The 25,402-nt window shown below is 39.8% G+C and overlaps 1 protein-coding gene across 8 annotated transcripts in view; it reads right to left on the bottom strand.

The window, feature by feature from the left end:
- TULP4 (TUB like protein 4) overlaps window positions 1-23,219 on the bottom strand; it is a 179,978-nt gene extending 156,759 nt beyond the window's left edge. For 3 of the 8 annotated variants that reach the window (XR_008822606.1, XM_056343916.1, XM_056343924.1), the window contains exon 1: window positions 8,312-8,395. The gene's annotated coding sequence lies outside the window, so the exon portion shown is untranslated. The other 5 variants (XM_056343920.1, XM_056343917.1, XM_056343921.1 and 2 more) reach the window with 5 other exon arrangements.
- Between the last annotated feature and the right edge of the window lie 2,183 nt (window positions 23,220-25,402).

Raw genomic sequence — 25,402 nt, 5'->3', positions numbered from 1 at the left:
TGCACTCAAAAATGTCATTTAAGGCAATCAAAATACAAACAGAACTGAGCATCATAAGCATTTAAAGGTCTTTCATTCAGTGCTTCCACACTACTCCTACCTGTGAAGAAGGCAAAACCCCAAACCTCTCAAGATACTCCAAGGGAGAAAAGTCATTCCAAGTGCTTGAGCAATGGTTAGGCTCAGAAAGCAATGCATTTTTAGTCTACCCAATAAATCAAAGTAGAAGTAAAGGTAAGTGAAAACAAACCCACAGTTGCACATCAGAAATGTACACTCGCCATCAGCCATAATATTTAACAAAACTGTGACAACATAGCTGGAGGCGAATCAATATGATCCAAATCCTCACAACACATCTATCCCATTATATCTTCTTTAACCAAAAATGGACAGCCAGTAGCAGATGTACTCACGGAGACACTATAAAAATAGTATCATTTACCATACAAAGGTCACTTGATTGTTTTAGGAGAGTTTTCATTCGCTGCCCAACATAAAGCAAATGGTGGTCATCACTTGGTTTTCACATTCATCCTTGGATGACAAGGAAGCACACGGATTCAAAGCCAAACGAAGGAACTTTCCCAGAATTTCTGGAGTTTCAATGAGCAATGCTATTCTAAAAGCACCAAGGGCTCATTCTGGCACCACAGCACTAGACAATTAAATCACAAATATTTTCTCTCCAAACCAACTAGAAGCTTCCTCACACCAGAAGTATTTAAACACAACTCCAAAGGGGGAAGGGGAAGACTGAATTAAGTAACTATCCAACTTTTTGAATATAAACTCCCTATGACAGTGACAAAAGACTTTACTGTTGCATCTCGTGAAAACAGGACACTATCTTCTATGAAATCTTTCAGCATTACTAGTCACTTTTAGCCCAGAACAACCACTAATCAGGTCATCTGCTCTCTGTATTAATAACAATTGCAAAGCTACCAACACAGTACTGAAAACGAAACTGTATTGTAAAAATTTTCCATATAATCTTATTCCTCATCTCCCAAGCCACATCATCATTCTCTAATCAGTGGTCTCTCATTTAAATCTTTGGAAGAAAAAGCAATTTCCAATTCCTTTATTAATAAAAAAAAAGTGCTTAAGCTTCTGGTAATACAAGGGAGGGATTAATACCGTACAGACCTACTCCTAGCACTAGGACTGAGCTCAAATTACACTTTTTTATACAGTATATTTTCCTCAACCTTATTACAGGTCCAGTGAACAGACTTTCCAATTCAAAAATTCTCTCAGCAATACTGGGAAATAACGTATACTGGATTTCATACATGTTTGGGTTATTCTACTGGTATAAAGGAAAAACAAATGACTCCTCAGCAGGCTGTCAAAATCTGGAAGGAATCCACCTCTGTAAGACCTGTAACTCAGAGGAAGAGGACTTTATCACTTAATCCTATGATATACATTTGCTTTTAATATAACCCTGTTGGTGCACTGAAGTTTTTGTTGTTGAGAGACTAACTATTGCTCATATTGGTCTATTATAATTCATAATAGGGCTTACTAGAGGTATCTCCAAAAGAACCACATTCCTTCTCCCATCTCTCTAACCTAACCTCCCCCCCGCCCCTTCACATCTTCATCTCCGCTTCAGAAAAACTGCAAATGGTTTGGTTCCAAATCACATACCTGTAACATGAGCTGGTTTAATTTTATCTCTTGGTCATTCATGCAAGATAGCAGATTTTCACTGCATAGCTTCCCATGTCATTTTAAGATTCAAATACATTTATTTAAATCTCTCTCCTAGAATTCAACCACTTTCATTGCTTCACCTAAATAAATTCATAAAGAATTACCAGACAATAGGAGCTGCTGCCCCATTTTCTGTTCTGACAAATTAAAAATACATACATATATACATATATATATATGTACATTCCCATAAACGATCCTTTGCCTTAGGCATCAAACATCTTTAAAGATCTGCCTACAAACCCTACCACTCAAGATGAGGAATCCATGCCAGGGATAAGTCCATACCAAACTGGAAACGTCCTCAGCAGTCTCCAGAGTAACCCAAGTCTGGAAAGGCAAATCAAGCCCATTTGATTTATATCACTGTTTCTTTACGGATGAAGTGAAAGTTCCGGTATTGACTGTAGGAAAGAGCCATTTCCTTTACACACTGTTCTGCTTCCACGTTATTCAGGAATGCCTTACATCTTCTTTTGGATAAACATATGATAAAGATGAGCGTAATACCTGTCCTCTGCTATTCAACTACAGAAACTTCACAACAAAATCTCAATATAAACTTTCTTCATTCTTATGAACAATTACAAACTTGGCAATTACTTTTCAAAAGCAAGCTTTTTATGCTCATGTTTCTACAGACACAATTCATATACAGGGATGAACACCACAGTCTTCACAAAAAGATACACTGCCAAGAGCAAAACTGGCTATAAGCAGTTCTCGGGTTCTGTTTTAAGAGAAATGCAAAGCGTAAACAAACTGGACATTACTGAAATGGAGAAGATTTTATGTAGAGTTTTTTTATATTTCTCAGTAAGAAAGGCCTGGTATTCCATATGTACACCTCAAGCACTCAACTTCAATTATAAAAGTTTCGTATCAAATTTCACAAATTAAAAATAACAGGATTTTTTACCATGCAAAACAAAAGGAGTGGAGGATCGTAACTGTTAAGCTGGCAACAGCCTAACTAAAAATTGACAATTATACTTCCATTATTCTTATGTCACAGGATGCCGCAGATGCTACAGCTATCAAGTGTTCAAAAAGAGATTGCATAAATTCACCACAACTGTTAAAAACCATATTATTAAATACCAAATCATCTGCCCAGAGACTCCTAAACTGCATCCTGTTAGAAGCCAGCGATACTTCTCTTCAGAAGTTCAGCTATTTGCACACCCTATGATATTCTCCCTTAGGCATCTGCTATCATTCACCGTTAAAAACAAGATACCGATGTAGAAACACCTTTGGTCTGAGCTGATAGATCATCCTTAGGTCTGCGGTTTTGTGCCTGGGAAAAGGCAGGTAAAATATCCAAAGCTAGTTCAACACCTACACTGTTCAATTCCCTCCTTTCCAAACACTATGTAGGGCACTTGTATGGCAGCCAAGATATTTATATAGTAACAGTTCTTAACATACTTGCATCACTCACGAGAGCTGGGGAAGACACCACGAATATATAACCCTCGCTCCTTCTCCCTTAGCTGAAATCGCTCCCCCTTTCAAGTTTTATTTAACACTTAAAATAGCTTTATGAGTAACATTTCTGATATTTTTATAGAACATTAACTATTATCTACAGGCTGTATGATCTCCAAGACAGGATTTGTGTTAGTCAATCTCCCTTTTGTATATTTTATTCAGATTTTAGACAGGTAGATCTTTGGGGTTTTGTTTCATTTTTCAGTTATTTACAACTGAAAGGATTTCCTGGAATCATTCCACCATGCCATTAGAATAAGGAGATCTGTTCCTTATCAAGCCCAGGCAACAATAACACTGCTAGTAATGCCTGGCTGCTCAGCAAACCAGGGTTCCCACTATACTAAATACAGCACCCAGAACAGGATAAAAGTGAGACCACTCTCTCCCTCTAACAATTCAAGAATTTTGTTAGGTGTTGTCTTTCTCCAACTAAAGAAGCCTCCTGTGGACTGTGATCCATCACAATTACCGCAGACAGCCAACCTTTGTTTTTCGCAGTAACTTTATTTGCTACTTATCTTTAAAAACACTGCTCTTCTATTGCATTCCTAATACACAGAGATTATCTTTTTTCATATTGTGTGCAACATTTCTGGCTCCTTTCTATGTCTTTCATCTGCTTAAATGGTGCCAGGTACCACTGGTGAAGTATTTGCAGTAATTTTCTTTGAATGGCTATGTGAATGGGTTTGGCCTTCTTCCAAAATTTACCTTGCAATTATTCTTCAAACTAATGAAACAAGAGATATATGATTTTATTTAGAAATTAGTTTAGCTGCAAGAGATTTGCTTCAACAAATATTTGATGAGAAGAGTGTCTTCAAAGGAGAGCAATCTATTCCATTGCATGTACAAAGCAGAGGAAGAACTGATAGGATGGATTGATATTAGTTCTGAGAAATGCTAGATCTTTATATTCTAATGGGAGAATTAATCTTCACACTCGTGCTTTGAGGAATACTTCACAGCAGGCAAGGATGTTGGGAGACTATTCAGACCCAGGGTACTAGGAAAGTGTATGACTACCAGCTGGGCCTTCTAGCTCTGAAACTATGCAGAAAGCAACAATCAAATGATTCAGGACTTCCACGCTACACAAACAGCCCAGCTTTCCAGTGGGAGGTTCTCCAGGCCAGCCTGGATATATTACAGCTATCATGGATAAGATGTGCAGCTGAGGAATACTAAGGTCTTTCATGGGTATAAGCACAAACCAAAATTACTATCACAGACCATTTAAAAGATACTAAAGTTTTAAGTACTGTAAATCGATGTAAACAAAGGCATTAGTTTAAAATCACACAACACAGAAATAACGGATCAAATACAAAAGCATGGATCAAAACAAAAAGTCACACAAAAACAACGAACACAGAAATAGGCAGAAAAACTTCTTTTTGAAACTGGTCATCTCAGAACATTTCCTCCCGAACCTTTCTTCCAAATAATCGGGATCCACATAGATCTAACTGAAGTCCAGATGCTAGCCTGGAACAAGCAGGCATTGCTTCTACAGCGAGTCAACTGAAATCACTGACTACTCCTGCAAGACTGCTGGCAAACATTTCATTACAGTAGGTAAGCCTTCATCCCCTTTAATAAAAGGTTTACGACTAAGATCTAAGTTATACGAGCTCATGTTTCTCAACATCATTACACTATGTGGGAATACAGGTCCCATACTATTTAGTATATAGTATACTGCATGGCTCCCAAATTGTAATCCTTCCATTACATACATTTCCTAACTTGTATTTTATCTCTAAATGACAATGCTTTAACGTATTGTCTTGAATTGAAAACAAAATACATGGTGTTCTGTCCTATTTTACAAAATACCAACCCAGTAGAAGACCTCAAGTCTTAAACTAAGCTATTAAAATTTACCAATATTATGATTAGTGATCATCATCTGCAAACCCCAACTGACAGAGGTGGTTGGAAAACAACAATTTAAGGGTGGGTACTTCACACCTCTAACATCAGTGTTCTGCTACCAGACACGTTACAAAAATGGGACACCAAAGGTGATTGGAACCACCAGTTCCACTCAGAAAAATGAAATGCGAGATTCCATACCATTTATAGCAGCTCTGCATACAAACACACTTTTTTTCCCCTGTTAAATATCAAGAGACATCAGTACAAACTCCCTTAGCAGTCAAGCTCCGCAGTAACTGAACCAGACATGCACCATTACTACTCTGACGACCTTAACAGAAACTGTTCTGAATCGTTCTCTAACTCATCAGTGAATTTGGTTAAGCCTTCAGCAAGGTCTCTTCTGACACCAAGAAGAGACATCTGTCCTACTTAAAGCGCAGACTTCCAACCTTGGTATGGATGGTAAATCAATAAACAACCTCAGGCATCATTAATGACATAAAAATGCTGCAACAGAAAAACTGTACAAAACAGAAAGGTGAGTTTGTGGGTTTCATTGTAGAAGAAAATTAAATCAAAAATCTGATTTTATTGTTAGACCTTCTTAGAAAGTTTCTTACAGTGATCACAGGCAGACAATGATCTCTTTATGAGCACCAGATAAGATGAGAATAATTACCCTTAGATAAGGAGAGAATAATTACACTGAATTCTTTTGCAAGGTGCTTTGAAACCTACTGATGAAAAGTACTTCTAAAAGCTGTGTATTATAAATATACTTAAAAATTACATAAAATGAGTACAACTTTTTCTAGAGGCTAGTCTCAAAACTAATTTTGTTTGAAAGTTTAGCTGAAGCAACCATTTCTTGCAATAAAAATGACTCAATGAGCTAAGAAAAGTTGCGCTGCAACAGCTTTTTTGGTGTAAGCTCACAATAGAACCATTGAAATCTACTAATCAACTTAATGAAGGAAATATATTGAATAAACTGTCCATCATGGGCTCAGTGTAACTCAAAGTGAGTAGGGTTTTTATAGTACAGTGAAATATACTAAGGGTTTTAGAATAAACATCTTTGATTAGGTGAGACCAAATTCCAGTCTTGTTGTTAGAAGCAGTGATGTGATGTACAAATAAAAATTTTAAAAAAATTATCATCTTTCCATGAAAGTCATTCACAACAGTTATAGCTGTCACTTTTCTAAGCTATTTTTAATCTTTTAATATATATACACACACACACCCCAACCCACTACCCCCTTTCAGCCCCCAAGAATCTGGTAATGACCTTCTTATAAAATTCCAACGGAGGCGTGGGGGGATATGTAGTTTTCTGAAATAGTTCTATTTTTTCTAACAGTCACAACGCCTGTGAAAAACGGGGCCCACTCGTGCAAATGTTCCTTATAAGAGCAATCAGGTTAGGAGCTCCCGGCATGAAGCTATTTTATAAACTAGGATTGCAAGATCAAGCTGATAGCTAGCATCCCTAGGGATCACCATGATTTTGCTACTACAGAAAAATTTACGATGGTATTGCTGAGAAAAATTTACCAGAAATCTTGATGTAATGAGAAATTGGTTCTATTAATAAACCTCTTCTTTTTGTACAACTTCATTCTTTAAACTTAAATAGAAATAGTTAAATTATCATGGTTCTTATTCATATAAGCCTCTTCAAAGCTGTCAATATCGTATTACAGTACAACACTTGCTATTTTGACCAAGTTCTTATTATCCTGCATTTTGTTAAAAGCTATTTTAGGTTTTAAGACTTAAATTTTGCAAATGACCTGTGAAAACAGACATTAAAACCCAATTTTGTTATTTACAGCTGCTGTATGCACAGAAAATATCCATTACCAATACCCCTCACCTATTGAAAACACAGTACATTGCTCACAAATCAGTAATATTTGGGACAGGCAAATTTCATCCTGGCAAAATGAAATTGCCTATGACAATAATATAAGCACAATTGCATTTTTTTGAAGAAGGCAGAGAAAAAACTTTTCTATTAAGAGGCCTTTGTATCATTCTTTTTTGAAAAGACGTGTATCTAAGCCATGGGAAGAAAAAGGGCTCTTAAGTCCTAAACTGTCAGATGTGACTTGGGAAGTCCTTTAACCTCAGATCGCTGGCGGTCTGGCCGGCTTCCCAGGGCGTCGCAGCACGGCACCCGGTGGTCACGGCGTTCCCGAGCATCCGCCACCCGCCACGCCACGCGCAGAACCCGGCCTCTGCACGAGGCGCACCTCTGATCCGACCCCACAGCCGTTGTCACGTTTAAGTCAAATTTCAGCAGGGAATGGGGTGAACGATTCCTGCACTTTTTGGGAAACCCAGAGGAAGGCGCGGTGCTGAACACGCCCGCACGCGGGCACGTATCGCAAGGCGCGATGCGAGGGCACGACACAAAAGAACGCGAGGGAGTTGCACCCGCTCGAGAATGTCACCCTATCGCGGGGCAAATGTCCCAGCTCCCCGCTCCCGGAAAGGCGGGGGCGATGCAAAGGGGAAAAAAAAAAAAAAAAAAGAAACAACATTTTGAGCACGGCGGCGCGACCGCGCGGAGAGGCACGGGTGATGCCGGAGCCGCCGCCGCCCCGGGCTCCCGCCGGCCCCCGGCCACCCGGCGAGGCGGAGCGGCAGCCCCCGGGGGAGGGCGGGGACCCCCCAGCCGCACCGCCCGGAGCCGCAGCTCCGCGGGAAGGCGCGGGGCCGGGGCCAGACGCCAGGCTCCCGCCCGCCGTGCCCGCGACGGCAGGAACGGCGCCAGCCGCGGCCGGTGCCCGGCCCGCCCGGTGCCCGGCCCGCCCGGTGCCCCTCCGGCGCGCGGGGGAGCGCCACACGGCGAACGCGGAGCGCGGCACACAGCGGATGCGCGAGTCCCGGCGGCGCCCCGGGACACCACCACACCACCGACCACCCCCCCCCGCCCCCCCAAAAAAAAACCAAAAAAACGGGCCGCCCTGCCGGCACGGAAGGAAAACAGCCCCGCAGCCGCCCGCGCCATCCCGCCCCCGGCGGCGCCCCCGCCCTGCGGCCCTGCCCCGCGCATCGCCCCCTCCCCCCCGCACTCACCTCGGCGGGGCGCGGCGCGGCGGCGGAGCCGGCGGCGGCCGCTCGCACCCCCGGGCTCCCTCCCCGCGCCCGCCCCGGCCCCGCGCGCCTCCCCCTCCCTCCCGGCTCCCTCTCTCACCGCTACCGGAGCGGCGGCGGCTGGGCCCGACTCCCCCGCCACGTGACCCCCGCCACGTGACCGCCACACTTCCCCGGCCCGCTCCGCCCCCGCCTGCTCTCCCCGCAGCGCCGGGGCCGCTCGGCCGGGCCGGGGGGCGGGAGGGGCAGCCCCAAACCCTCCCCCGCGGAGCCGCGGGCAGCCCCCGGCGCCCCCTGCAAGGCCACGGACCGTTCGTGGGGTCCCGCCGGCGCCATGACGGCGCGACACTGTAACGCGACGTGATAACAGCTTGTTTGACAAGGGGAGACAGCCGGAGCGGGGGGAGGCAAGGCTGCCGCCAGCGCGTCCCCGTCCTCCCTCAGCCCCTCACTTCCCTCTGAGAAAGAAGCCGCAGCTGCGTTAGGGACAGCGGCGGCTGCGCATGGCAGCGGAGTTACCTGGCAGCGAAGCCCTGGCAGCCGAGTGCTCCCCGCCGCGGCCCGCGGGGAGGGAGCGGGGCCGGGGCACGGCACCGCCGCCCGCCGCCCCCCGCCCCCCAGACAGCGCGGCTGCCGGCGCCGCTGTGGTCCCGCATTTTAAACCAAAAGCCACGGCGAGTGAAAGTCAGCTGTGTTGACTAGTGCCCCTCGCTAAGCGTAGTCTTTGCTCCCAGAAAATAATGCTTATGGTAGCGCGTCCAGGGGTGCCTTACGGGAGAGAATGCCTCTGGCTTCAAACCCGCCACGTTCAGGACACAATCCAGAGTTTTCGGCACTGCAAGGCCTGGGGGAGCCTCAGTAAAAAGGGATTTGTGTTGCAAACAAACTGCAGATGCATTCTGATATTATATCCAGTGCACATTCCCCTTCTTCAGAAAGAAGCAACAAAAATGCCTAAACATGCAAAGTGCAGAGCACTTCATAGTTTAAGGAAACCAGGAACAAACTGTAACTATCCGCTCTAAAAAGCCACCTGAAGAACAGTGCCTGGGGAGTGGGAAGTGAAAAGGCCCAATCCCATGCTGCCTTCAGTAATCAAAGCCTACTGCCCATTTCAGAAACTAAAAAGGTAAATATTTTTCACACTATTCCCCAAAGCTCCATAAGGATTTTCTCTTACGACCTATAGCAAGAAGGGGCCAAACTTTCTGCCAGAGAATCAGCTAGGTCTGTGAAAACCTGGAAGACTGAAGCCTGAGATAACATGTTAGAGCTAGGTGTAGATTTCATCTGTCAATATAATACCTATTTAGAAAAAAGTTGGGTTTTTATTAAAAATTTTCAGTTGCACTGCACAGGCTAAAACCTCGGGCATCTCTTAAAGGTAGAGTAACAGCCCTATAGTTGAAATGCAATAAAAAGTTACCAGGGAGTTAGGGCTCCATTTTGGGGTGCGTTACAGTAGTTATCAACTGGTAAGCACAGAAGACCAGGGTACCCAAATTACCTTCTGGATGGCTACAAAAGACAGCCACCACCACCACAACCCCTTTATTGGTAGGCTTACATTACTCCAAAGTAGTCCCATACTGGGATTACTTCTTCAGTAGAAGATTTTGAGGGGCTGAAACAGTTAAAACCACTGCATCACTCAATTCTTTTGTTTAACTTAACCCATCTGTGCCTTAGCTCAATTCTGAATGAACAGGCCATCATAAAAATTAAGTCTAGGTACTCACGCAAAAAACATCACAGAGGGGTTTCCAAAACACTGCTTCAGCTTTAACCCCCTTTGTAATCCTGCCCTCTCCACCCCTGCCACCCTAACCACAGTATAACAGTATTGCCTACTAGTCTCTTCTCTCAGCTGTACTAGAAGCTGTCTGTAGCTGGGTTCATCATCGCAAGAGAAAACTATGTCTGGTAGTTGTTTGCCAGCCTCTACAAACTACGATCGTGACTTTGAGTAATTCCTTGCAGGAGGTCCTACCCATTCTGCACCCTACTACGTGTTGAGGACTGAAGAAAAATACACAGGAAGATGAACGCTTATTGTCGCTCGTTGCTCTAGCTTTAGTCTATCAACACAACACATTTATTAAAAAAAGTAATAATTCACACAGATGCACAAGAGTCCCAGGGACTAGAACCAGACTGTGTTTAAACCTTGCAACAGAGAGGCAATTCCCCACCTTTTTCATCTGCACATGTGAATCCAGCAAGACCTGATTCCACGTCAAGGATGAACTACAGCGTTCACCCACATGCAGAAGGGGAGCCACAGCAATCTCAAATCAAGTCCATAATCTGAGTGATTCAAACCCAGAAGTGTCCCTGCAGTTAAGACAAGGTCTCAGCTTCCAAAGTGAAAAGAGAAGTCAACATTTCTATTATTTATAGCAATAACACATGCTCTTTTAATTTGCCAACAGGACACTGCTGCTCTATAAATGCAAAGGCAGATCACACTGAGGAAAATACCACTACTGTATTGCATCATTTTTTGCGCAACTACTATTTTGAACTTTTTCCATGACTAAAGATAGATTGGTAGGATAATTAAGCGTTTAAAAACTCACTTAATTCACACTTCAAATTATTTTTTAAAGATATGTACAAAACACAGAAAACTCAAAGTGGAGAGACAACCTTTTCCTTCACTAGTCTACTCCATCCCTTCGAGGAGCTGGAGGAAGACATCCCTTGACTTAAAGCACCAGTTCATTATATTATGGAGCTAACAGCATAAACGTTTCAGTAGTCCAACTGCAACTTTTCATGCAACTTCAGCAGTACAAATGAATAGAGACATTAACCTAAAATTGTGTTATCAAAATCATATTAGGCAACATTGTTAATTTTATTATGAAGCTAAAAACCACAGATTTTTTTTAAAAGCTATGTTTCTACTCACTTCTGGGTATTACTGATCTAAAGAAAAGCTGAGTTACCTAGCCAACTTGACTGGATAATAAAAGATCAGTCAAGAAACTGTACAGAACAGTTTGTAAATTCATTTTTACTGTTGGAATATTGTGAATGTAAGGTCAAAGACAGTAAGAAACATGCCTTTTCAGACAGAACTCCACTCCATTCATTTCAGTTATGACCAGGCCTATGCTTTTAAACCTTACCCAGCTGTTAGAGTGAGTAGCTACTCCAGTATCTGGCCATTCCTATAAACCAGGGGTCCGGCGCGTGGATGCAGTGGCAGGCAGTCATCTGCGGCTGCTTGGTTCCCCCCCAACCCCCGGCTGGGGGGGTGGGGTGGGGGGTCTGTAAATACCAGGGCCGGATTGAGGACCCTGGGGGGCCATAGTTTGAGGACCCCTGCTATAAATCATTAATCCCATATTCACAATCCCCTAAGAAAACAAAGGCTGGCCTCTTTTCCAGGAAGATTTTCTCATAATACCGTCTTTTTCTTTCTCTCTCTCTCTCTTTTTTTTTTTTTAATTTGGACACCTTTAAAATAACTAGCAATCACCATTCAATGAAGGCAAATAATAAAACCCACTTGCCTACGAGCAACTACATGAACTTTTTTGAATGTCAGTTTTTTTTATTTCAAAAAGAAAACACAAGGACACAACTTCAACTGACCTTCCTTAGTCTGCCCAACCAGAACATCGCATTTTTTTTCTCTTCAGGTGAAATATTCATACTCTCTCACACAAAATGTTTTCACTGCAGACAATTTTTTTCCCCCATGTCATTTCACTTTTCATGATGTCTTCCCAATTCACAAGCACACTCTGTTCATGCTCATTTGTACAACTTGGGCATGTTGGGCCGGGAAGCAAAGCACAGGCCTTGGTTGCCTTCCAAATGCAAGCAACATTAGTACTGCAAAGAACAAAACTCTGATTTCTGAAGGCATTATATTCCCAGAACTGGGTGAGATGATAGTTCTCTATATATTCTTTACATGTGAAGTCAAGGGTGGTTTTTTTTTAAATAACACAATAACTTTCTAGAGGTGTCCCATATGCTCTATGAAAAAAGGAAAGCACACCTGAAAAATCAAGTGTAACCATTATTACTAAGATTCTTTTGAATGCCTTAGCTTAACTCAAAGTGCTTTTTAAAATATCTTTTGGGGATGCAGCTCTTCATAATTAATCTCATCTTAAAGACAGTTTAATTTAAAACTGCAGATCTAGTAAGTCCAGATAACTGGGGTAGGAAAAAGGAAAAACAAAAAACAGTTCAAGAGTTACCCAAGGGAAAAGTGGCCTAATTCTATAAAAAAAATAATAGTTCTTGCATCGTTCAGGTGTAATCATTAGCAAGTAAGCAAAACGAGTTCAACACAGGCATGCTGTTAAATCCCCACTCAAGCCTTATTGCCATAAAAACATATCAATAACTGAGTTCAACAAACTAATATGCCTAAGTATTTGCAGGACTGAGGTCTCTGCACTGAAAGTCTGTCCTGACTTTCTGAAAAATACATCATTTAAAACTGCCAACAGAAAAAATTATTTCATTCCATTTCAGTCTAGAACAGAGATATAAAGGGAAATCCTGCTCACACCTGTCATTGCTCTGATCACCTACAAGGGCTGCCCCCATCAGACAGTGACTGCCTTTTTTTGCTGCTGGCCAGTAAATTTTCAGAAGACTGCATCAGTATTGCTGCTTTACAACTCCCGAGTTGGAATTACTGATATTTAGTAGAATGGATGTAGAAGGCTGTATGAGCTCAGGGTAAGATTTTGGTATGAATTTCTTAGAAACATGGACCAAACACCCATGTGTCCATTAATATTTACAGGTTTCAAGAAGACAAAATTCTCCAGTTGCAGTTGCCCATCTGAAATGTCTGTGGCTGACAGCACTGGATGGATTTCTTCAAATGTCCCTACCCCTCCTAGCCATAGGGATTTCAGCTATGTTGAGCAAATACAGATTTCTTTTGAACCCCAAGTCCATCAGTATGCAGGCACCGAAATGTAGCCTTTTAGTGCAGTTTATTTCCATTACAAGCTGTTAAAAGTAAATATAACAACAAAAATAATCAAGTAAAGATCTTAAAGGGCTCCCAATTCAACCACATCAGCTACACAACCAAGAAGCCTGAAAATCAGATTAAGTTATGTCATGATTTCACTCCAGTTTCTCAGTCCTTCAGCAAAGAAAGGAAAGCTGAGAAATACCAAAATACCCTAAATTAAAATAAATAGGAAAAAAAAATGCTAATTGTCTTTATGTGTTGTAAAATAAAGGACATGAACAGTTCACCTTGCAGAACACTACCTCACAGGACCTAAACTAGCATAGGTACTTAAGTGTATTTTTCACAAGAGGAAAACTGTTCTTGTAGATGCCTCTGTTATTCTATCTTCTTTCTTCACCTCTGTCTGGATTGCCAACGTGGATAACTATCCCATTTTTAATGCATTTGAGGGTTTTGCATGCAAACCTGCTCACTTTTTTCGTGTGCTCATTATTCACTCGTACTTTTTCCACACACAAACTTAACTCATTTTTGCTAGCTTTATATGCTCAACTGATTCCAAAAGGCATTTTCCTTTTGATGGACCTAATCTTGTAATTTTCCTCTACTACAGAGGAACACATCAGAAAAAGAGAAACAAGTCAGCTTGCCTGAGCAGATTACCCAAAAAGAGCAAGGATTTCCTCAGCAACTGAGAAGAATAGCCAGGCTGATGGATGAGTAACCAAACCCTCCACTTGACTGGCTGTTCACTCCAGCTTCCTCCTGCCTAATTTTTCTTGTGGAAGCAGCTCCAACTTTCGACATATATTCCGCACCCACACACCCCCCCCCCCCCCCCCCCCCCCCGGCTTCTTCAAGGAGCTTAATGTAACCTGAACAGGGAAAACAAGATATCATCTCAGGATACTAAAAGAACTGACACATTAAAAGTGACAACAATTTTTTTTTAATGAAGTCTGCCAACCTTAGCACATGTAAGAGAAGACGTTGTACCTGTACTCAAGAAAGAACAGTAAGGGCAAGCTCAGATTTACCCATCTGGTGTGAGTAGTACATAAGAACTTGACAAACATTTTGTAGATAAGAACAAACCCACTTTGATAAATGGGAAAATGGGACAATATACACAAAGTTGAATAGAAATGCAACTTTTGCATTTTTTTTCTTTGTCAGAAAACTGATGTGCTAAAGAAGGGAAATATATTCGTGTGGGTTTGGTTTTTTTGAACTTCACTTAGTATTTCAAATGATGCCACACAAGATATTAATTAAACTGAAGAGATGAGGATTAGTACAGAGGGCAGGCGATGGGAACTAATAAGGACGGCAATGGATGGTGCTCCAAAGAAAACAGCCTTAGGAGATACTATAAATGGAGTCCCTGAACAATCAGTCATGATACTGACCTTTTTGTTCTAAGGTCAACTAACAGAAATATTTAAAACATGAGTATGCTATTAAAATTTGCTGATGACACAAACCTGAATCAACAACATAGCCTAGAACAAACCACAAAAAAAAATAATCTGAAAAGAATGGATGACCAACAGAAGCAGACTAATAAAAAAAAAGTGGGATGAAATATGATAGTACAAAGTTCAAAATCATGAACTGAAGGCCTTACAAATGTTCATTTTAAACTGAAGGCATCTACTGAAAGGAGAGGATGAGGAAAACCTGTATCTGCCTGTCAGGAACTGAATATCCATAAGGCGTCAATCTGATGAGATCATGAAAGAGGCTAATACTCCCAGGATTCCCAGGACAGATCTGGAATATAAATGCTATTGCATTGGTATTGGGAAGACTTCACCTAGAATTCTGCATACAGTTGTGATCAATTACGTTGAAGAAAGGTAAATTAAACTTGAAATGGGTACAGAGAAGGGCCAGGAGAAACAGTCATGATTCTATCTATATTTTACTCTATTAAACATGCACAGTCAATCTTTGCCTATTTCATTTGCTACATCAGGTTACGCCCCCTTCTTAAGCATTTTGTAAGTTCAGCATTGTGAAACCCTAGTTCAAAGTGAGACCTCTGAATATGTCCACAATATAAAAAAGCAATTAATATAACTTTCTCAGCAAAGCACACATTAGAATATTAAAATAAATAGCAGCTGGTGGAAATTCTTCCAAGGTCCCTAGGCTTTTCAGACAAGCGCTTTAACAGCTGAAATATAAATTAGTATCTTTTTTGGCTTAAATCTACAGAGACCCATGCCATATACATGTATTCTTCAAAACCTCTTATCATTTCAAAGTATAGTTTCATGAGCAGTTCAAGTAAAAGGACAGCACAGCAGAACTTAAGCCATCATTTTTTTTTGCAAAATTCAATGGAGACAACATTCAAATAAAAAAACGAGAGAGTTCTTGAAAAATATGAAAGAATAAGAGAAAAGCCATCAAAATATTCCAGGTCTTAAGCACCAGAATTCTAACAGTTTATCAGCGAGTCCCAAGTAAGTATCCTTTGTACTATCACCCTCCATAGTAGGAAACACAACAAATACTCAGACTGTTGCAAAATCGAATGTTAATTCTTAAAAAATAACATAATTGCAGCATGATACCTGTGTTTGCTGTGGGTAGGCCTATAAAGGAACACGATCAAATATTTAAGGTCTTTTGCTCCACTGAAAAAAATAATTTCAATCTAGATTTAATAGTAGGAAAATACACAGCAAGAATATGATGAATATACCAATTGTTTCTCACATTTTTTATGGTTTCAGAAAAATACGATACAGTGGTAAAAAGCGGCCCTATGTGCAAAGAAAAAAAACCCAACTTACTGACATGAATGCCTGATTGGGGATCTCACTGATCATTTTAACCCATTTCAGAAGTACACAAAATAAATTCCAGATGTGAAAGGTCTGGTCATCCTTATTAGCACCCTAGTTTCCTATGTTTGTTCCCCCTTGAGAACCCCACCACCTGCTTGAGGCTTACAGTGATGCTACTCAGTGCAAGTACAGCAAAAGCATCCCATTCCTCTCTAAATTGTAATAAATATTGTCAGGCAAGGAAGGGCACCTTTCTCCCTTGAGATAAGCATACTGTAGCTGCAATTACTATATATACACACTGTATATACATATATATGCACACACAGAAAGACATACAGTTATTTTTGTGTGTGTATTCATGTACATACAAATACACACACACAAACACAGAGAATATTCCTATCCTGTCACTCAGAACTGTGGTTAGGCCAGGATGTGATGCTACGAAGACCTAAAACTCTTTAATCAACAGCAGCATTTAATATGCATGTATGTAAGCTAACATACTAGCATAGTAAGATCTCCTACAATTGAATGCATATTTTCCTATGTATGTTATGAAGTACCCCAACATTTACTTTTACTAGAGGATACTTCAATAGGAACAGAGAGCAGGACAGACTTCTATTGTGCATTTTGCATAGACAGAAAACAAAGCAAGGCCGCAGTCCTGCTTAGTAGGAGTAGCAGAAAAATATTACCCTTATCCCTATTTTACAGATGGGGAAAACTACATTAGGACACACGAAAGATACCTGCTTGAGAACATAGAGCAATGCCAGGCTTTTCACTTCTCTACTAGATCACACTAGTTAACTTAAAGGTGAACTATTCTTTAAGTGGTGACATAGTCTCAACAAAATAATGCTGTTAACATCTTCCCTTCTCAGTGAGAACTAATTTTCACAGCTCTAGTAGTAAGGCAAAAGTAAAAAAATTACTGTTAAATGTAGTGCTTAGTATCCCATATGATCACGTCTTGAAAGCTAGCAGAAAAAAATCCAAGTAGTAAGTTTACTGCACTTGGTAATAAGCTCACATTTGCATGAATAAACATTAATTGTTTTGCTAATATTTGCTTTGTATATTTGTTACTTTTTAATTATTTTCTTACCAACGTCTGGAAGAAATTTGAACTAATGAGTTGGTGTTTTGTCTGTGTTCTCAACACTTGTTACACAATTTACGTATATTTAAATGCCTGCTTCATTAAAAAAGATCAATCACTTGGCACCAGAGATTATACTTAGAATAAATTGCATTCAGTACTTACTGGTGCACACATAAGTTATTCTCATACGTGTTTTTATTCTTGTATTTTTAAGAGAAGATAATTAAATCTGTACATCACCCTTTCAATTGTACATTATATTTCATTATTACACTACTTTGTGTTGTCACAGGCATACAAATTTGCATGACTGCCATCATTACATACTGGGTGCTAGGGCAAAGGAGAAAAGTACCTGTCGTGTCTGAGTGTAGCAGGTTTTGAGACTGAAAAATCCAGACTTTGACATTCCCTTGACCCAAGAACGACAAGTTTCCAGCAGACCCAATTTTGTTTTTTCCCCCAAGATGTCCCGAGGCAAGTCTCCTGACTAGTAGAAACTAAAATATTGGCACAAGTGATTAGTCTCACTGACGAAGTGTTGCCAATGTCTGACCACTAGTCTTAAACTTAGGCCATTTATATCAGTCTCCTCTCTTTGTTTCTATGACTTGCTTTGGTTATAATCGTCATGTAAATATGATGATAATGAAAAAATGCACTATGTGAAGGCCCCCCCATCCTTGTTTCAAATTGAGAAGCATAGCTGGTTGCTTCTTGTAGTTAGCAATTCAAACAATAACAGTTCTTCCCAGCACCTTCACAGTTCCTTTTGTTTTGTAGTACATTTTAAAAAAATAAATGAGCTAAAATAACCCTGCATATTGAAAAGGCAGTTTCAGCTTGGTCTAGTTTTTCATACTTGTAGCAAGCAACTTTAGGAACCACCTTCTGAAACACATACACCCTTAGAATCCCTTCTTCCCACTCCCAACATTTCCTTCTGGCTCCTGCTGTCACACACCACGCTAAACAGGCAGAAATGGCTTACAAAAAACCAAAAAGCTACTCAAAGCCAAAAGGGGAAATGTTTACTAGTTCCAAGGCTTTAGGTTCCCTGGTCCTCTAGAGAGATTTGTTCAGATGCTTAGCTTTGCCCACTCCTCATCCCTACTCTTCTGCTTCTCTCAAACATTGTTGGCAGCTGTCTTCGCCCAAATGGCAACCTGGCCAGCAGCAAAAAGCTGTCACAGTCCCGTATCACACTGACCTCACCATGTCTGTGCTTGAAAATATCAATTTCAAACATTCCTCAAGAAACAAGGCCTCTTTTAAGTGCTATACTGACTTTATAAATTTCCCAAAATTAAAAGAGAAAATTAGCCTCAGTTTAGACCAAAAGCAAAATCAAATGCAGGGAGCATGCTTCATATTACAGCTGAAGAGATTTTTCCTTCCTATCTTAATTTCAAGCTGGTTGATGATACAGAAGGCTACTATTATTCCAGGGTTCCTCATCACTGCTGAATCTCTAGCTTCTGGAATACCTACATAGGGCATGGTGAGAGCCAGCAAGAAAATTGCTTCCTGGCACCTTCTCCAGGGAACAGTGGCTGGACATTTCCAACGTGCTTTTGGGCTCCATAGGAGTACGAAAGTGAGGGGTCCATGTTCTTGCCTCAGAAAGCAGATAGCCCAAGTTTTGTTGTGTCCTTCCCATGGCTACCAGGGCACAATGAGAGTCAGCAAGAGAATTCTTTCCTGGCACCTTCTCCGGGACTAATGATATACATACCACACACATGGAAAACACGTTTTGCACCTAATAAAGCTGCCAGTGTAGGAAAATCCAGAGATTAAAAAGAAGCAAAACTACATTATCATTCCACATGGAAAAGTGGCCCTGTCCAGGACTGAAGCGATGTAGAATGATAGGCATGACATTAAGAAAACTTGCTCTCCCAGTCCTTGTGATATGTTGGCTCTGATACAGGACATTCTATAAACCAATTAGGTTCTAGTTAATTGCAAGTACATTTTTTGATACAAAATTAAAATTAATTTGAATATAATCTCTCTCAATTTTGTCCTTATGCTCCTCGTGATCTTGTTCAATTTTGGAATTAACAGGAAATGTTAGATACAAGCCTAAAATACTCCTCCCCCTCTTTCTTACCTTCCGTTTCATCCTCCTACCTCACCCCTCTAGCTTCAAAGATCAGGAACACAACACACAAAATGCTGACAGATTAGAGGTTTGCTTAGTATGTTTAACTCTTACTACTGATAGTATATCAGCTATGCCAACATTGTAGAAATGTGCAGTACTTATCTACTAAAGATCTCTTCACATCTGCAAGGGTACCCATCATTCTGCACGTCCTGTAATTTACATCTGGGTCCCTCTTTTCTATAATAGAAAAGTGAACAATTGTATAGCTCTGACAGTAAACTCCTTCAATCTACAGTCATCCAGAAATTTTGCATGTCATTTCTCTCCTGAGAAGCTAATTTTATGGCTAATCAATTACCTGTTCTGGTGTCGAATGGGTTTTCTTTAGTGTGTTCAAGCACATTCCTCCATGGGTATTATGAGCCTGCTTTTCTTCTATAAGAGAAAAACATTAATTTGAAAATGAGATTTCCAGGAACCTTATACTTGTCATTGTTACTAAAGCCTAGAATTCCTCAAGCACAAAAAGCTAAAAGCTAACAATACTACTCTAAAATTTTCATTTTTTAGATTTGTTCACTGGACAGCAATTTTATAGTCTGCTTCCATTCTGCAGTTAATCTGCTTATTACTGCTACACAGTCAGAGGAGAGAAAATTACTTTTTCTTCTATATGAAAAATACAACCACCAGTATCAAAGGTATTAGGTTCCCTCCCCCCGCCCCCGCCCCCCCCCCCCACCCCCCCTTAAAACTTAACTGGTAGGTGGTGTGGGGTTTTTGTTTAAAGAACATACTGAAATTTACCTTTATATAGGTGTAAACCAGTAAAACTTCACTTTTGGAGGTAGTGAGGGAGAAATTTTCTGTATGTTTCATTTCCGTGTACTATTAGCAACACCATAAGGATAGAGATGCAGAAATTCCCAGTGCAGACTGAAATACAGTTAAGGTTGAATAGCGTCTTCCATAGAGTATGGGGCATGTGCTCTAAGAAACAGGTTCCCTACAAATCACATGCATTTTGTATGATGAGGAAATAAAGAGAAAAAAATTAATAAAAGTTACTTCAGACTGTATCAACAATGTATTTCTGTGATTTATGCTCACTAAAAATGATGTAACTTAATACAGAACAGCTCCTAAATCAGCCCGGTGATGTGGAGATACATGGTCCTACCAGTAACATCTGAATGTTGAACACACCATTTTCATGTAACAGGACTGTGCACCTAAGCATAGAAAGAAAACATCTGATAACTAAACATCTAAGAAATGGCCAAAATCTCCTGCTGCAAATATCTTCCTAGAAGGATCCTTTGAAGTTGAATGTTCATCTCCAGCTGAAAGCATATCCAGAGAGACAGATACTAATGTTCCAAAGCATGGAAAGTCCCACCATTGCCCACGCTGCAGAAATTTTTTAAAAAGCAGTTTAAAATATTGGTAAGAGCTCCCCTTACTGGTTTGCCTTCAAATTGTTAATTCTTCAGTCCTGAAAATCTTTTTATATGAAACAAAGATGAGTAAAATATTACTTCTATTCCACGTTAAAAATAAAAGAGCTCCACATCGTATTTCCATCAGAAACGCTATTTTTTACATTTCTTATTGGCTGTTAAGTCATAAGACCAAAGATAATGACTTAGTTCAGGAAGAATTTGTTCTTCCATCATTATGAACTTCCACCAATTTATTAAATCCTTAATTTATAGCACATGTAAGCCTTCCCAGAGTCTGAATTACAAAACAAACATGACACCCAATTCTGATATACTCAGTAATGCCTCATTTCACAGTAACTACCACCAGCTTTAATGAGATCATTTGTGGGATAATCAACAAGTCAGTGTAGGAAAAGGATCGGAATCTGCTGTAGAATTTGGAACTGCAAAAAGAATTATTACAAAAGCTTACTGTTTTCTTCAATAGCCAATTGCCTATTGCCAGCAAGATATACATCTCAGCCTGTGTTGGCTTATATGACCAAAGACTTGTTCATTTGTTTTATCTATATATTTTCAGAGCCCTAGTTTTGCAAGTTCAACCTAGGTGCTGACTGAAATTGGACACTTTTATGGTGATGATGCCAGCTAAGAAAGGTTTAAGTAAGTCATTTTAATGACACCATGAAATATCATTATCTTCAGCTCACAGTAAACAATCTTGTCAATGCATAAAAGATACCTTCTCTAGCTTGCTCTTGCATACTTGAGGTGGCACTGCAGAGTTAACTTGAGAAAAAAACCCAGTAAAATCTGTTGTGATGCCACATTAAAAAAAAAAACAAACAACAACCAAAAGACAGCAAAAGATATGATTTTGAATACACCCTACCATCCTGGAAAGACTGTAGAACAGGCTTTCTTAATGTACAGTTGGAGAAGTTTTTGTATTGCAAATCACATAGCCATCTAGCTGTTCTATGTGCTACATAGAACAAAACCTGAACTTTCATTATAAGCACATTAAATTTCTAAACAAATAAACAAAAATGCTCTATCATTCTTCATTCCAGATGAATTCAGATGCCTAACTTTTTATGAAACAACACTGGCGGTTTAGCTACAAAGTCAAATCCACTCCATCTGGGTTCTCTCAGGTAAAAAGGTGTAATTCCCTGAAGCATTCTCTATTTTCTTTCAACACAGTTTTCTTTCCTGGGGCCACGTGCATTCTCTCTACTGACTGTTGGTTATTTCCTCCTTTACTGTAGTGGACAATTATTCTCCCTGGGCTAAATGTTGTACTAGAGAGAAGGAAAGAGGACTTACAAATTGGTAACAAGGTAAGAAATTCATTATAATCCCTATCTGTACCGACTAACTCAGGGTCACCTTCATCATGCTGTGAATCCCCACACTAAAATAAAATCCACACTCCAGAATTAGCTTACCTACAATCTCTAGAAGTATCTAAATATACAACAGCATTCAGGCTTATTTGCTTTTGTGGTACGCTATGGTCATACTACACAGGTTTCTTTGAAGACCATTAATAACAAACTTAAAAAAACAAACCACCAAAACCACCAAAGTATAATTTTCAGTAAGAGGTGCTATTGCTTTATTTTAATAGGAAGCTGCACCTTCAGTTTCCACCCCTCTCTTCCCATTTAACAGAAATACTTTGTTTGCATTGCTCAAAATCTCTTACCTTGCATTAGAGATCTCTCTCACCCTTCTGTCAAGTATTACTCTTCAGCTTCTGCATTTGTGTTAAAAGTGGTATCCATGAGCCTGTTCAAAGTTACAGTAACTACCCAACAACTGTTTACATCACAAAACACAAACAAGTGAACTTACAATATTTTAGATCTATGTATAAATTAGTAGCAAATAAGAAATTAAGCTCAAATAAGTGTCCTTTAGGTAATTACCCTACCATGCTTTTCCTCCAGAAGACAAGATACTTTCAACTCAGAGCAAAAGCATAAAGTGAAGCATGAGCTCAACCCTTAGCAGAGAAAGCCCATCAAGATTTGCTGCTTCAACAAGAAGTCTGTCATTCAAGCTCTATTTTGATGCTCAAGCAGGACCTGAGCAGAGTATAGCCCCTATGCTAGATACCAACGGAAAAAAGTTAACTTATTTGCTATGGCTAGAAATATTAAATTAAGATACAATATTCCAAATACAGTGAGAACTGATGTTCTCACCATATCAGCTTTATTAGCAAAACATGTATATATTTAAACAGATCTCCTTAACCTTTTATTCTCAAATGCTTCCAGGATTTTAAAAAAAAGATATTCTTCACATAATGTTTCATTCTGAGCTCCAATCACCAATAATACTTCACACCTAAATGAAAGCCAGTGAAAACATTTAAAATCTCTAAATAAATCTCTAAATGTAAATGTTAATTATCTCAAAATGCCTTGATATTTTTCAAAGCTAGTATCTACTTTTCGCCCATCTGGGTAACATACATACATATATATATGTGTGTGTGTGTATTTTTAAAAGCATATAAATTCCAGGATTACACGCATTAAAGAAAAAAAAAAGGTTTTCTGGGATCCAAGTTTATTCAACCCCAGAAAACCTTGGGTGTTTTGTTGTTTGTTTTTTTTTAATACATATACATGCTCAAGTTCTAAGAGCTTCCTCATTGGATTTCCTTCACCATACTACATAATTCAAGACCCTTTTCCCTAGAAACTACAAAGAACTCAACTCCTTAGACTCCATAAGGAGATACCAATTTGCTTCTTTATATCTTTTGTTTATTCTTCCAGCATAGAAACAGTTAGGTCTGGTTAGGCTGCAGGAATAATCTAAGCCTTGACAGGTTTACAAGTTAAAATCCATAAACATGTTCACTCAAAAAAGATTGAGCACAAAGAGCGTAAGAATGCATGCCTAACTGTGTAGTTTATACAGTTTGGAACTTCTATCCCTCTGTATTACATAAGCCATCTATCACTGGAAATGTAACTGGAAATACAAGCTAAAACACAGCTAATGTAAGAATAAAACTACAATTAACCAGGAGAAAAAGACAAGAACCGCAAGAAGTTTATCACAGAGTTAAAAGGAAAACCACAACAGAAATGCAGCACTAGCATATTAAATAAAGAGAAGTTCAACAGCTGTAATTCTAACATGACTTTTCAAATACTGTCATTTAAAGAAAGAGGGATCATCTACCTTTCATCAAAACCTGGATGGAAAAAAAACTAGGATTCCAAAGAAAGAATAACTTAAGGGTAACACTTAAATTGTACTAAACTATCATGCCATGTTAAGAGTACTGATTATCTCTCCATTAAATGAGCATCCAATAACCTTCCAGAAAACAATGGTTATGAGGTCAATATTTGACCAGTCTCAAGAAAGAGGTAAGGAACCATAAACCATTCATAAAATATGTCAGCATTTTATTTCAAGTGAAGATGTGTAGAGACGATTCTTCACCTGTATGACTGGGGAAGCAACCACTTGTGAAAGAAAGAGATGAAACAACTTGGACCAAACTATTGTTTGTCAGTCAGAGTACCAGAAACTACATGAAGCTGAATGCCACAGGGCTACCTGCTGATCCACATGAGCCTGAATATATGCAATTCTGCAGCACTTTCTTTGGATGGCTTTTTGATTAAAAATATCTTGTGAAAAAATATCAATTCCCCTGGGAGGTGAGGAGTGCAAACCAACAAACACAAGCAAACAACAAAACCCACCAACTACCAACTAATCTCATAATTACTGGACAAGGAAAAAAAGCAATGGTGGGAGTCAGTAAAAGAAAACCTTTCTTATGAAAGTCTTTCTATTTACACTTGTTTTTCCCCCCAAAGATAAAAGATGGCATCTATCTGATGCACATGAGCAGGTCTGAAAGCCAAGCTTCCCTTTGAAGTAATATCCCAACAGTCTTTCATTTATAAATGACTACTTACAGATCCAATAAATGTGGCTATTTTAAGTAGGAAGTAGGGTAAGAGAAAAGGTAATAGATGTTATTCTTCCTGTTTCTGTAATCTGTACCTGCCATATTTGTAGACATAAATCTTGACAGGTTTTATCATCATGCACTAGCTGACTTACTAAATAAGCCAGTATCTGAGTGAGCTACAAATACTGTGTAAAAAAACTACTGTGAAACTATGAGGCTTTTTCTTTGCAGCAAAGTGTAGTAGGGAAGGAAGAGCTAAGCTGAAGGGGGAAAAAACACAAACACAACAAGAGAAACCACCCAAACACCCCCAAAAATACAAAAACAGCTTTCTTCTTCACAGGTAGAGCAAGCAAGTCTTTATTTTCCCTTTCTGATCACATAGCTTCTTGTGACTAGGTATTAGCTTCGCTGGAAAAACACAAGAAATTATATCTAAAGCATTGGTCTCCAGTTTATGTTATCCCTTTAATTTACTAATGTCGATATGCAAGTAATCGGTTTACAATTAAAACATAAACATAATTATGTGGGGCAATGGATTTTGTTGTTCCCATCCCTCCACATCCCCCCTCTTCCCAACCAAAATCCTAGATACCCAGCACCATTCCCCAACCCAAGAACAGCACAGAAAGCACAGCCTTGGTAAAAGTAGGCAAGTAGTATGGGGCACTTGTAAAATGTTTGGAAAAAAGCAAAAAACCCCAACAAACACAAACCAACCAAACAAAACCCCCCAAACAAAACAACCCCCAAAAAAACTCACACCAACTTTCATTTAGGTGTATAAAACCCATTAAGTGAAA

Source organism: Falco biarmicus, chromosome 6, assembly GCF_023638135.1.
Source record: "Falco biarmicus isolate bFalBia1 chromosome 6, bFalBia1.pri, whole genome shotgun sequence".
Classification (NCBI taxonomy): Eukaryota; Metazoa; Chordata; class Aves; order Falconiformes; family Falconidae; genus Falco; species Falco biarmicus.
This window is presented reverse-complemented; position numbering and strand designations above follow the sequence as displayed.